The sequence below is a fragment of the Bos grunniens genome, chromosome X (assembly GCF_055505025.1).
Source record: "Bos grunniens cultivar Pamir isolate PY7600 chromosome X, Bosgru_T2T1.0, whole genome shotgun sequence".
NCBI classification, from domain to species: domain Eukaryota; kingdom Metazoa; phylum Chordata; class Mammalia; order Artiodactyla; family Bovidae; genus Bos; species Bos grunniens.
In genome coordinates, this window is record NC_141194.1 from 2844433 (window position 1) to 2859385 (window position 14953).

The window sequence follows — 14953 nt, forward strand, 5'->3', positions numbered from 1 at the left end:
TTTCCAGGCAAGAATACTGGAGTGGGCTGCCATTTCTTTCTTCAGGGGATCTTCCCAACCCAGGGATCGAACCTGGGTCTCCTGCATTGCAGACAGACGCTTTACCGTCTGAGCCACTAGGGAAGCCCAAGTGTTGTTTATTTATTTTTAATTTATTTATTTTAATCAGAGGCTAATTACCTTACAATATTGTGGTGGTTTTTGCCATACATTGACATGAATCAGCTGTGTACACATGAATCCATGTGTACATGGATTCCCGCCACTCCCCCCCCACCCCACATCCTGAACCACCACCTTCCACCTCTCTCCCCATCTCATCCCTCTGAGTTGTCCCAGAACACCAGCTTTGGGTGCCCTGCTTCATGCACTGAATTTGCACTAGTCATCTATTTTACATATGGTGTAAAGAATTCTTTACTTAAGAATTTCTCAGACTACATATTGCAAAGCACCTACATTATTTTGTACAGGGAAAACAAGAACACTTTAGGTCTCTAATTGGCCCAGAAGAATCTGTCCTCTCAGTCACTATCAACTACATTGCTCTGAGCATCTGATTAATTACTGGGGACACCAGTCCTCCATGTCCTTCTCTGAACCTATGCCGTATCTGAACACCATTGTCATTCTCTCAATGTCGCTGGTCTAAAAGGGGGAAATCCTTAAATACATGTTGAAACTTGGCAAACGGAACTGTTTCAAGGTCTGCTCCACATTGAGTACAAACTACTTTAGGAAAAAAAAAAGGATTTCATTTAGGGGTCTATGGGGGTTCCTATACCCCAATGTATTTTGCTGGTAAGGTCTATGGGAACATGTGTACCTTGCCATCTCTGTATCTCTAAGGTCTCGGTTATTAGCACCCGATGAAAAAGAAATCAAGAACTGAGTTTGATTTCATTCATAGGAGGCAGAAAGTCACAGGAGAAATGCAGCCAGAAACTACAGCACTCACTAAATGACAACAAAGCTATCCTGACTGAGTATATTTTGCTGGGTGGACAGACCCAAATTCATGTCTTAATGATACAACCCTCTTTCATTTTGCACATAAGGCTAACGGGAAGAGACATTACTCAAAGTTTTTGCAGTATAAACAGACTTCATACTAAATGAAAGCAAGGTTCATACAGTTGCTATTAAATATAATCATGAGATACAATAAAAAGAGTGACCAGGGAAACCAGGCCACTAAAATAAGTGTGAAGAATTTTAAGTGAAATGTTTGCAGTTTAAATAATGAGTCACAGGCAGGAAATAGGAGCCACTGCAAAATTTTTATCTTTAGAAATTATTTTCAAGGATCTTCTCCAGCAAACAATATGTAAAATCCTGGAAAAGAGGAATCTATGGCAAGTTTAATCTCAATCTATGGATTGAGTTTAATCAGTGTGGATCAATGAACTCTTAAACTTTGCAGGGAGTTAAGGAGCAGGACTCATTAGAAAGGACCCTGATTCTGGGAAAGGTTGAAGGCAGGAGAAGGGGATGACAGAGGAGGCAATGGTAGGATGGAATCACCGACTCAATGGACATGAGTTTGAGCAAGCTCCAGGAGTTGGTGATCGACAGGGAAGCCTGGACTCCCTGCAGTCCATGGGGTCGCAAAGTGTTGGACACGAATTAGCAATTGAACAACAAGAAGTAGGGAGGTATACTCAAGGGGTAAATGCCATTGTGATTCTAACAAGAAATGAGTAAATAAACGTATCTACCTCCTCACACACTTACCCTGTCTGTGGGTTACATGAATGAGATAAGAACACTTAAAAGCTATGCTCTAAGTGAGTGGCAAGTATACATGAAATACTAATTATAGTCACCATGCTGTTCATTACATCGTTCAATAAATCACAGGAGTTCTTCAGGTAATTATAACTAAACAAAAACACCTTGTAGCTCAGTTGGGAAAGAATCTGCCTGCAATGCAGGAGACCTGGGTTCAAATCCTGGGTCAGGAAGATCCCATGGAGAAGGGAATGGAAACCCCACTCCAGTATTCTTGTCTGGGAAATCCCAGGGACAGAGGAACCTGGTAGGTCACAGTCTGTGGTGTCACAATAGTCGGACACTACCTAGTTGGCTAAACAACAACAACTTATTTAAGTCAATAAAGCTTTATGTTTGAGACTGAGTATCTGATTATGTTGAGGGCTCTGCAAGTCTCAAGCATTTATTCAATGATTATTTGTTTTTGGTTCAAAATTTAGCAAACATATTGTCCTGCTGGTTTAGATAGCTTTGTGGGAAAATCAGGAGAAAAACATGACACTATAATCTAGTATAAATGGATGAGCAATCCTATACTCATTGTGAACCATGAACACTTTATACTTTTGACACAAACGTGTTGAAGGTTAGAAATATGAGCTTCATGTTCTAATTGTCTTTAATTAAATGCTGTCTCAAACACAAATAAAGAATGGTGGCGGGTTGCGGGGGGCGGGGGCGGGGACAAAACAGAACGAAAACTGTGCCAGGAAAGGAGGAACATATACCCAATCGAATTTTACATTAAAGTACAAAAGAAATTCAGTGGAAAATAAGACATTTATGGATTAAAGTTGCTGGAAAATTGGGATATCCACACACCCAAAACAAATAATTCAATGCATTCACTGCTTCATGTTCTAAAAATAACAGAGAGATTCATAGACCTACATGTAAGACCTAAAATAAGAAAGGTCTTCCCTTGTGGCTCAGCTGGTAAAGAATCCGGCTTCAATGCCAGAGACCTGGATTTAATCCTTGGGTTGGGAAGATCTCCTGGAGAAGGGAAAGGCTATCCACTCCAGTATTCTGGGCTGGAGAATTCCAAGGACCATATAGTCTGTGGGGTTGCAAAGAGTCGGACACGACTGAGCGACTTTCACTTTCAAAGCAAGGAAGACTCAAGAGGTAAAACATGGGAGGAAGCTCTGTGACCAAAGACCAAGAGGTTACTGATTAGAAAATATACCAAGGCAGATTCATTCACAGGGGTACTACATTAGTAATCAGGCCTAGACCAACATGAAAATATTTACAAAATTGAGGAACACTCTTAAGAAAGTACAAAAGAAGCCTGGGGCTGAGGAAAAATATTTGCCCTTCCATCTAGAAAAGGACTTGTTCCCAGACTGCATAAACAACCTCCAACCTTCATAATAAGTAAACAAATAATTCACTTCATAATGAAAGGATGATTCAAAGAGACACTTAGCAAAGAAAATAGACAAATAGGAAGTAGAGACGTAAAAAGTGGTCTCATGGCTTTATTCCCTTGGGAAATGAGAGTTACGACGGTAACTAGATACACTCACACACTTACTTTAATATCTGAGATGAAAACAAATGATCACACTGAATCCCGGCAAGGATCTGAAACAATGGAAACTCTCAACGACTGTTGGCAGTACTGTAAAATCAGAACATACTGAGATCCAGTAGTTCTACCCCCAAGTGTACACCTAGGAGATACGATGGCTCAGTTTCTTATAAAGACTTGTCTGTGAACCTGTATCCATCAACATGTGAATGGGTAAAACGGGATATATCCATACTTCCTTGCTGGCTCAGGAGTAAAGAACCCCCCAGCCAGGCGGAAAAGGCAATGGCACCCCACTCCAGTACTCTTGCCTGGACAAGAGTCGGACACAACTGAGCGAATTCACTTTCACTTTTCACTTTCATACACTGGAGAGGGAAATGGCAACCCATTCCAGTGTTCTTGCCTGGAGAATTCTAGGGACAGAGGAGTCTGGTGGGCTGCCGTCTATGGGGTCGCATAGAGTCGGACACGACTGAAGAGATGCAGCAGGAGCAGCCAGTGCAGGAGACACTGGTTCCATCCTTGGATTGGGATGACAAACTGGAGGAGAAAATGGTACCCACTCCAGTTTTCTTCCCTGGGAAATCCCCACAGAGGAGTCTGTCCATGGACAAAGGCTATAGTCCATGGGGCTTCAAAAAAGTTGGACACATTCAGCAACTGAGCCCACACACATCACTGTGCCCAAGCAAGACAATACTTTACCAACTGAATTATCAGGGAAGACCAAAAGGTTGATCTTCCCAACCCAGGGATTGAACCCAGGACCTCCTGAATTGCAGGCAGATTCTTTACCACCTGAGCCACAAGGGAAGAATAAGAATACTGGAGCGGGTAGCATATCCCTTCTGCAGGGAATCTTCCCAACCCAGTAATCAAACTGTGGTCTCTGCATTGCAGGTGGATTCTTTACCAACTAAGCTATCAGGGAAGTCCCAAAATAATGCCATGCAGGGGTCAATAGGAATGTAGTCTACAAATAATATAGACAATTATTAAAATAAACATGCTAAGTGAAAGAAGCCAGAAGCACACCCACAGATTCAATTTTTGGAAACTTCTAAAGTATGTCAATTGACTTATTGTGCCAGAAAACTGAAGAAGGGGTTCCCAGGACCGGGTGGGAGGTGACTGAGAAGGGTCAGAAGAAAGGATGAGCAAGGAGCCCGAGCATAGTTCTGAACTTGACAGATAAGCTCACCATGCTGATTGAGGAAAGGTTTTCACAGCTCAGTTCATCCAAAGCTTATCAACGGTGCACCTCAAATATGTGAACTTTTGTTGAATTTTGACTAAATGAGTTTTAAAAACTCACCTTTCATTTCAGCTGTAGAGTTCAGTTCAGTTCAGTCGCTCAGCCATGTCTGACTCTTTCCAATCATGTGAACTGCAGCACACCAGGCTTCCCTGTCCATCACCAACTCCTGGAGTTTGCTTGGTTCAGTTACAGAGGTTCAGTTCAGTCTCTGTACTTTTATATCTCAAATCATTATCCACCCATTTTTTTTATTATTATTATTAACAAGATCATCACAGAGCTGGTGTCGTCCTGAGAGCAAACTGTCTGAGTATTATTTACAGAGTAGTTGCCCATGATTTCTTTAATGTGGGTTCCCTGATGCATGAATAGTTCAGGAGGAAGGCTGAAAGAACACACATCTTAGTATCAGAAGCTAAAAATAAGGCAGAAATCTTACCCACTGTAGTGAGACTAGGTTATATCCACAAGGCAAAACAAAACTGTGGAGATGAACTTGGGAGGAATCCTTGAGTAGGGAAGGAAATAAGAATTTTCTCTTGTTGAAACAAGTTCATTAAATTTACATATAACAATCCAAACTAAAAGAAGCCATAGTGTATACACACACACACACTGGAATACTACACAACCATAATAAAGTTGAAGTTTTTCCATCTGTAGCAACTTGGATGGACACTGAGGGTATAGGCTAAGTGAAAGAATTTAGACAGAGAAAGACAAATACTGTATGATATTACTTATGCCGCTGCTGCTGCTGCTAAGTCACTTCAGCTGTGTCCGACTCTGGGCGACCCCAAAGACGGCAGCCCACCAGGCTCCCCTGTCCCTGGAATTCTCCAGGCAAGAACACTGCAGTGGGTTGCCATTTCCTTCTCCAATGCATGAAAGTGAAAAGTGAAAGTGAAGTCACTCAGTCGTGTCCCACTCTTTTCGACCCCATGGACTTCAGCCTACCAGGTTCCTCCATGCATGGGATTTTCCAGGCAAGAGTACTGGAGTGGGGTGCCATTGCCTTCTCCTGATATTACTTATATGTTAAATCTAAAAAATAAATCCAACAGGTCAATATAAAAAAGCAGCAAACCAACAGATACACACAACCAGCTATTGGTTACTAGTGTGGAGAGTGGAGAAGGCAATGGCACCCCACTCCAGTACTCTTGCCTGGAAAATCCCATGGATGGAGGAGCCTGGTGGGCTGCAGTCCATGGGGTCACTAAGAGTCAGGCACAACAGAGACTTTTCACTTTCATGGCATTGGAGAAGGAAATGGCAACCCACTCCAGTGTTCTTGCCTGGAGAATCCCAGGGACGGGGGAGCCTGGTGGGCTGCCGTCTGTGGAGTTGCATAGAGTCGGACATGACTGAAGCAACTTAGCAGCAGCAGTGTGGAGAGCAAAGGGGGTTGGGGTAAGGTAACAGGAGGGGAGTAAGAGGTATTAGCTATTCAGTATAAAATCAACAGTGTTCAAAACTATATTGTACAACACAGAGAATAAAGCCAATATTCTTATAATGATAAATGGAGTACATAAAAAATTATGAATCATTACATGATATGTCATATATTCAACAGTGGAAACAGTGTCAGACTTTATTTTTGGGGCTCCAAAATCACTGCAGATGGTGACTGCAGCCATGAAATTAAAAGACACTTACTCCTTGGAAGAAAAGTTATGACCAACCTAGATAGCATACTGAAAAGCAGAGACATTACTTTGCCCACAAAGGTCCGTCTAGTCAAGGCTATGGTTTTTTCCAGTGGTCATGTATGGATGTGAGAGTTGGACTGTGAAGAAAGCTGAGCACCAAAGAATTGATGCTTTTGAACTATGGTGTTGAAGAAGACTCCTGATAGTCCCTTAGGCTGCAAGGAGATCCAACCAGTCCATTCTGAAGAATATCAGCCCTGGGATTTCTTTGGAAGAAATGATGCTAAAGCTGAAACTCCAGTACTTTGGCCACCTCATGTGAAGAGTTGACTCATTGGAAAAGACTCTGATGCTGGGAGGGATTGCAGGCAGGAGGAGAAGGGGACGACAGAGGATGAGATAGCTGGATGGCATCACTGACTCAATGGACGTGAGTCTGAGTGAACTCCAGGAGGCCTGGCGTGCTGCAATTCATGGGGTCACAGAGTCGGACACGACTGAGCGACTGAACTGAACTGAACTGAACATGATATGTCTGTATCATACCGTACCATTAAAAATGCAAAAGACCTTCAGGCTGGGAAAGATTGAAGGCAGGAGGAAAAGTGGATGACAGAGAATGAGATGGTTGGATGGCATCACCAACTCTATGGACATGACTTTGAGCAAGCTTTGGGAGTTGGTGATAGACAGAGAAGACTGGCATACTGCAGTCGATGAGATTGCAAAGAATTGGACACAATTGAGTTACAACTAACTGTACATCAACTGATACTTCAATTTCAAATAAAATATAAAGACTCCTCTGAGAAATGCCCTCATAACCGGTTCCTGGGACAGACGCCACATATGAGTCTCCTTACACCAGACAGGGGCTTCCCTCATGGCTCAGTCAGTAGAGAATTCGCCTGCAATACAAGAGACTGCCTGCATGCAGGTGACCTGGGTTCAGTCCCTGGTTGGGAGGATCCTTTGGAGAGATAAATGGCAACTCAATCCAATAACCTTGCATGGGAAATCCCATGGACAAGAGGAGCCTGGTGGGCTACAGTCCATGGGGACCAAAGTCGGACACAATTGAGTGACTAAGCCACATCAGAAAGTACCATCTTTATTTTTGAAAAATAACCTTAAGCTGACTGCTTCAATGCTAAAGGAATAACACAGAATTTGGGGTTATGTGTCTAGGACTGTTTGTCCCATTTTGGAATCTGAGGATACAAAGTAATACAAATATCACTGTGCTTGAAATACGTCATATGTGCTGTGATTTCTCATCTAATCCAAAGGCCAAACATCCAAATTTACTTATGCTTCTCTTAAAACTAATACATTTATAAAAACCACAGATTGCGGAAAAAGCTCAGCTGCCAACCAGGATATCAGAAGATGGTATCTCTGTAACCAAGGTTTTCTGATTAATTACTGTTTGATCATTACGTATTCTGCCAAGAGATGTATACTATAAAAAAGTGGAAACAATTCACAACCTCTCCAACAACTGGGAAACCCTCAGCTTCTATAGAGGAAGAATCACTAGAGTCACAAGATGAAGGCTGTGTTCCTGACTCTTCTCCTGGGTCTGGTTTGTGCTGCCCAGGAAGCTCCAGCTCAGCCGGAATCCCCAGAGGTACCCAAATTCTGCTGATCTGAGAGAAGGTCTTGGTTCTGTGAGTGTGACAGAGAGAGAGAGTCTTGGTTACATGGATGACCAGCTTGTGTATGTACCACACACATACTGTGATACACGTATCAATTTGAGCATAACATAACCCCTGTCTTCCTGCTTGTTGTATTTTTTTTTTTTCATCTTATTTGTCTGTATGTAAGAAAAAAAAAGCGAATATGCTATCATTTAGGGAGTTATGAACTGTCATGGTTTTTAATGGTGTTGTTTTAGCCATTTCAAGGAACTCTAAATTCTTTCTGCTTGAATATGAATCATTATTGCATTTCACAGTCATTATTGCATTATTATTATTGCATTATTCGGCAAGGTAGGAGGTAGAACACTACTTTGCTTAATAAGACTGACTTGACTTCTCTTCTGAGGGAAACACAGAAGCAAAGATTGTGCTGGGTATTGGTGAAAAACATGTAACCAGATTGACTGGTTTATGGAAACCTTCCTTGTTAGATTACAGGAAACTGGTACACCATTTACATGGCCGCGAATAACAAGGAGAAGATTGAGGAAGGAGGCCCCCTGCGGACATACTTCCGCCAATTTGAATGCATTGACAACTGTGAAAAAATGTCCATTACTTTCATTGTCACGTAAGCACAATCTGCCCCAACTGAACACAACTAGACTGTTGAGTTCTATCATGGGGTTCGGTCTCCAACGGGCAGTGAACGGTGGGGGTGATGCAAGTGAAGATGAGTGTGTGAACCCTGTTCATGGAAGGGTGACCTCCAGCACTGGGGAATGGATAGTGATGAAGGCATGTCTTGTCTGTTTGTCTTTCAGGCATTACGATAGTTGCACCTTACTCACAGTAGTGGCACAGAGAGCAGAAGGAAATGTTTACCATGTAGATTGTGAGTAGGCAAGCTTTGTCAATGTGTGTGTCTTCTCAGGTTTGTGAGTTACTAAGTTGTGTCTGTCTCTTTGTGACCCCATGGACTGAAGCATGCCAGGCTTCCCTGTCCTTCACCATGTCCCGGAGTTTGCTCAGACTCATGTCCATTGAGTGATGCCATCCAACCATCTCGTCCTCTGTCACCCTCTTCTCCTGCAGCCCTCAATCTTTCCCTCATCAGGGTCTTTTCCAGTGAGTCACCTCATCCCATCAGGTGGCCAAAGAGTTGAAGCTTAAGCTTAAGAATCAGCCCTTCCAATGAATATTCAGGGTTGGTCTCCTAGAGGACTGACTGGTTGATATCCTTGCAGTCCAAGGGACTTGAGAAGTGGGTAGTCATTTCCTTCTCCAGGGGATCTTGCCAACCCAAGAAGGGAAGCCAGGTCTCTTGCATTGCAGGCAGATTCTTTACCGTCTGAGCCACCAAAGAAGCCCAAAACCATGGACCTTGGTGAGATCGATGATTTTGGCTTCATCTAAGACAACTAGATGTCTGGACTTGTGTACTATTTTCTCTATTCATTACAAAGGCCACCTTGGGAAAGACATTACATTTTCCAGGCATTAGTTCTGCACCAGAAAACTAGGATAAGGTCCAATTTGGAAGGTGCCATTGATGGCATCTGAGAAAAAGCCCCATGTTCCTCAGACATGGGGAAGTGTATACAGCTACTTAAGATTGCAACAATCCATTAAAAAATTATTTTCTTTTATTTGACATGCATGTGTCTGTGCTCAGATGCTCAGTCTTGACTGACTCTTAACGACCCCATGGACTATAGGCTACAAGTTCTTCTGTTCATGGGATACTCCAGGCAGGAATACTGGAGGGGGTTGCCATTTCCTCCTCCAGGGATATTCCTGACCTGGGGATTAAAGGGACATCTCAGGCATCCCCAGGACTAGCAGGCAGATTTCTTACAGCTGAGCACCCTGGGAAGCCACTTATTTAAGCTTACAAGATCAAAATTGCTTTAACTAAAGAAATTCTTTAAATATTAGAAGTTTTTACTAGCCTGATTAAGAAGTAGAACCTGATTAAAGTAAATGCCACAGAAAAGTATGAGGATAAAGTAACAGAAAATTTTCAAAATAGTTTTTATGATATAGAGAAAAAAGGAAGGCTAGCACAGATTTGTATCTCTATGGTTTGCTATACTGGAAAGAATTCTCATATATCAATGCTGTAACATTGAATGATTAAATGACTACATATTTGATTTTCAAGGAGAAAATGTGCAATGGAGCATTCTAATTTGGTCTGCTGCATGTTTTTTAATTTCCAATGTGGACATGCAGCCACAGGAACTAAAAAAGAATCATTTCAGGGAATATATCTCCAGCATTTGGCAATCACCTCATTTCTAGCTCTTTTACCACCCTCTGTACTAGGAAATAACTTTTATCTATTAACTTTTATTTTCACATGATTTGCTTAGAGAATACCTTTGTAATCAGGACTGTACTTTAAATTTGGTCACAAAATTCCTGAAAAGTTAATAGTCATCTTTAACAGTAAGCTCTTATGAGCTGGTATGAGATGGTTCGGGCCCACCAACCTACTACAGTTGCAATAGGCAACTTCACTATCATTCATAACCTGTTCAGTCCAGAAAACTGAACGTCTTTACTATGTTCAGAAGAGAGTCATGTGGAGAAAGCTTTCCTACTTCACTAGCTGTTTTAACTGTTACTTACAACACACCCACTATGAATGTCAATGAGACAAAGGTCACCATCAAAGGCATGTGAAGAATACGAGATGCCCAAATGAAGAGGAAAGAAGTTAACTGTATTGAGATTTGAATTTATGTTTTTCTGTCACAGTCATGGGTAAAAATTCTGTGCAACTGATCCCTGTATCAGAAAGCATGTTGGTATTCTATGCTGAAAACTTTGATGGAGAGAAGACCACAAAACTGACTTATGCCCTCGGTATGTACTGTAACTCATTCTATGCAAGCTGGTCATGTTGATATAATCAGTATTTTTGTATTGAGGACAGAAGCATTACAGACGGTATATTTTATTAAGCACACTGGGGCAGACATGTATTCACACAGGAGAACTCAGACGTCATGTGACATGAGTTAGGGTTGCGCCCAAAGATTTGTTATATGGGAAACTGAAGAAATGTAGCCACTGGTGATCCTATCATGTGGCTTTTTAAATTATTAGATACACTTATCCTGGAGGTGCAATGAAATATTCCAGGATGGTCCATGGGATTCTTGTCAAATATCACATATTGGAGTGGCCAGATTCTGAAACCAAAGTGAACCAAGGTTTAAATTTGAGTTTAGTAGACTCACAGTTCCCAAACATGAATCCATTCATCTCCACCACAAATGGTTTATTCTTTGTCATGATGGTTAAAATAAATCCTGAGACCTGAACTTGATGCTCTTCAAATAACCACTCGATCATATTGAATCCTTCAGAGGCATGTGGTCAGGCATGGGAATCACGTGCCATGCGGCCAACCCCACAGGGTCACTGCCTGGCCCCTTTATGCTTTCTGATCCACGTTGGGGCTGGGTAGGGGGAGTGTCTGGTCTCTGAGGATGACAATGCCTGAGCTTTGCCCCTCAGTGACATGTGTGATGAGATTAGTGCTTGGGGAATGTTCAAATCACTTCTCCCCCTTCGTTTGAATATTGTTGTTCAGGCACTAGCGTCTGCCTGACTCTTGGCGACCTCATGGACTGCAGCACGCCAGGCCCCTCTATCTTCCACTCTGTCCCAGAGTTTGTGCAAACTTTTGCTCATTGAGTTAGTGCTGATATCTAGCCACTCCTTTGACTGGAGACCAAGAAAACCCCAGGGAAGGAATTCTAGGATGCAGACAAAGTGGACAGAAAGGGTTAGAGTTAGGAGAAATTCTGAGTTTCCAACGCCACCATCACCTTCTCAGATGTTGCACTAGAGACAGCACTGACTCGGAGCTGCTTAAGCTCACAGGTGAATGGTCTGTGGTTCTCTCAGCAGTTGGGAGAACTGGAATGTGAGAAAATGGAAACCATGTGGACTCTACCCCCACGGACCCATCTGAAGACCTGTATGCACACACGGGAACCTCTGTAGAAAATTCTCTGCTGAGCAGGGTTTAGGTGATGGGGGAGGGGAGTGGTCATGGTGAGACTTACTGGACACTACAGATACGAGCCAGGGGACACTCTATAACCAATGAAGTATTCTAACGCACACCCATCTGCCCTGTTCACTATGAAATCTAGGCAAAGGAGACAGTTTGAGTCAAGAAGATATTCAGAAGTATGAGGAGATAAACAATGAAAGGGGTATTCCAAATGAAAATACAGAAGATGGCGCCCAAACAGGTAAAGGCCCTGAGGACAGCAGGTATCAGAAATGAAAATACATCATGAGGATACTTGATCCAAATTTCCTACTCCCTCAGTCATCTTTCATACAGGACTTTATCAAATAATTATTTCAAGTAGAGGCATATCAATAGTCAATTTTCCCCTTATTCATTCTCTTTCACAGACAACTGTCCGAAATAAGAACTGAGAACCTCTGTTTGGTGAGTAGCACATGACACCTAACAACATTGAGTCTTCTTTAGTATGTCAAGGCTTTTTTTTTTTTTTTTCCTGGGGGCATACTGCTTTAAGAATGGGATATATACACAATTGGCTATTACTCAACCCTGACAAAGACTGAAATAATGCCATCTGCACCAACATGGATGGACCCAGAGATAATCAAAAAGTCACAAATAGAAAAGCACATATCATATGATATACCTTGCATGGGCAATGTAAAATACAACACAAATAAACTATTTGCAGCATAGAAACAGACTCAAGGCCCAGAAAACAAAATATGGTTACCAAAGGGATAACTGGGGGAAGGGATGATTTGGGAGTTTGGGTTTAAGAGATATATACTACTAAACATAAAATGAACACCTAGAATATGTTGTATAGCACAGATATCTGTACTCAATGACTTGTAATAACCTGTAAAGAGAATAATGTAAAAAGGTATATATTTACATACATATGTGTATTAACTGAGGGCTTCCCTGGAAGCTCAGTATAAAGAAATCTGCCTGCTGATGCAGGAGATGCGGGTCATGGAATAGTTAATGACTAGCCACTCATGGCACCCCACTCCAGTACTTTGCCTGGAAAATCCCATGGATGGAGAAGCCTGGTGGGCTGCAGTCCATGGGGTCACTAAGAGTCGGACACAACTGAACGGCTTCACTTTCACTTTTCACTTTTTTGCATTGGAGAAGGAAATGGCAACCCACTCCAGTGTTCTTGCCTGGAGAATCCCAGGGACGGGGGAGCCTGGTGGGCTGCCGTCTATGGGGTCGCACAGAGTCGGACATGACTGAAGTGACTTAGCAGCAGCAGCCACTCCAGTATTATTGCTTAGAAAATGCCAAAGACAGAGGAATCTGGCAATGTACCATAGGGACAAAAGAGAGGGATATGACTTGGCAACTAAATAAAAACAACAAATGTATGCATAAAGCACTTTGCTTTGAACCAGAAACTAACACAACATTGCACATCAACTAAATTTCAATAAAACTTTATTAAAAAAAAATAGGATCACAAAACGGTCCATCCTGCCAAGTGGCAAAGGCTAGGGCTTACATAAGGGTTTGGACTTAAGTATCTAAATGCACACACTGGTCTAGACCCCGCAGTGACATGTTTTGTAGACAAAGAAGATTGTGTGAAGCCCTGAGCTGTGAAACATGAACTCTGGGGAACCCCAGTGTGAATGAATGATCTTGCAGCCACATCTTTATGATTGTAAGGAAGATTTATAGATGTTAAGCAGCATAGGTCACCCAGTACACAGTCTCCTACATCTCAGACATGTGCATATGTAACTTAATAACTCTCATCATAAGACCTGATACTGGGTTGCTCACAGCTCGTTTCAATTCACTTTAGTTGCTCAGTCATGTCTGACTCTCTGGTACCCCAAGGACTGCAGAACACCAGGCTTCCTTGTCCATAATCAATTCCCCAAGCCTGCTCAAACTCATGGCCATCGACTGGTGATGCCATTCAACCATCTCATCCTTTATTGAACCCTTCTCCTCCCACCTTCAATCTTTCCCAGAATCAGGGTCTTTTCAAATAAGTCAGTTCTTCGCATTAGATGGCCAAAGTATTGGAGTTTCAGCTTCAGCATCAGTCCTTCCAATGAATATTTAGGACCAATTTCCTTTAGGATGGCCTGGCTGCATGTCCTTGCAGTCCAAGGAACTCTCAAGAGTCTTCTTCAACACCACAGTTCAAAATCATCAATTCTTTGGCAGTCAGCTTTCTTTACAGTCCAATCCTCACATCCATACATGACTACTGAAAAAAATAACATAGCTTTAGCAGATGGACACAAGGTAGCCATTCTATGCAAACCCCATGGGCAGTCACACAGAGTGACTTCTGTGCAATGGGTCTTGTAAGGGAATTTCTCACTACTTCCAGCAGTAACTGTTTCTATCTTTCATTCTCTGACCAACATCATGTTAACTGTAATCATCTCAACAACGTCTTAAATTTTTTCACGATTAAAGAAGAAAATGAAGTAAGGCTATGAGAAGCATCGCATCAGTAATGTGTCCCAATCATCCATATGAAGATTATAGACCTTTTCCTTGAAATCGTCTGTTCTCTCCGAGGAAATCATGATTCTACATGGCTTTCCTGCCACAAATCTCCTCTGCTCTTGCTGATGTTACTAAATTTCTAAACTGTTCAATAAAATGATTAATACACATATGTGTCCATAAAGATGCCATATTTGCAAATACCAAAAAATATGTAAATCCAACTATGTAGAAAATTGAGTATAGCATGTGGCAGGAGATAACTCTGTTTAGAACACATGGTGTGAACACTGCGAGTGTGTTGGTGAGAAGAGAGAATAAACCACAGATACTAATTTTCTCTGAGCTTCCCTTATGGCTCAACTGGTAAAGAATCTGCCTGCAATGCAGGAAACCTGGGTTCGATCCCTGGGCTGGGAAGAACCCCAGAGAAGGCCATGTACACCCACTCCAATATTCTGGCCTGGAGAATTACATAGACTGTATAGTCCATGGGGTCACAAAGGTCCACCATGACTGAGCGACTTTCCCTTTCAACAATTTTAT

At 42.2% G+C, this 14953-nt stretch overlaps 1 long non-coding RNA gene across 6 annotated transcripts in view; it reads right to left on the bottom strand.

Moving 5' to 3' along the window:
• The window catches only part of LOC147339703 (uncharacterized), a 254010-nt gene that overhangs the window by 58097 nt on the left and 180960 nt on the right, over positions 1–14953 (bottom strand). For 2 of the 6 annotated variants that reach the window (XR_015158781.1, XR_015158780.1), the window contains one exon: positions 13359–14156. The exons of 2 other annotated variants lie outside the window; for them this stretch is intronic. This is a non-coding gene — a long non-coding RNA (uncharacterized LOC147339703). Of the gene's footprint in view, positions 1–13358; positions 14160–14953 lie in introns of those variants that run through there. 2 more of the 6 variants (XR_015158779.1, XR_015158778.1) reach the window with 1 other exon arrangement.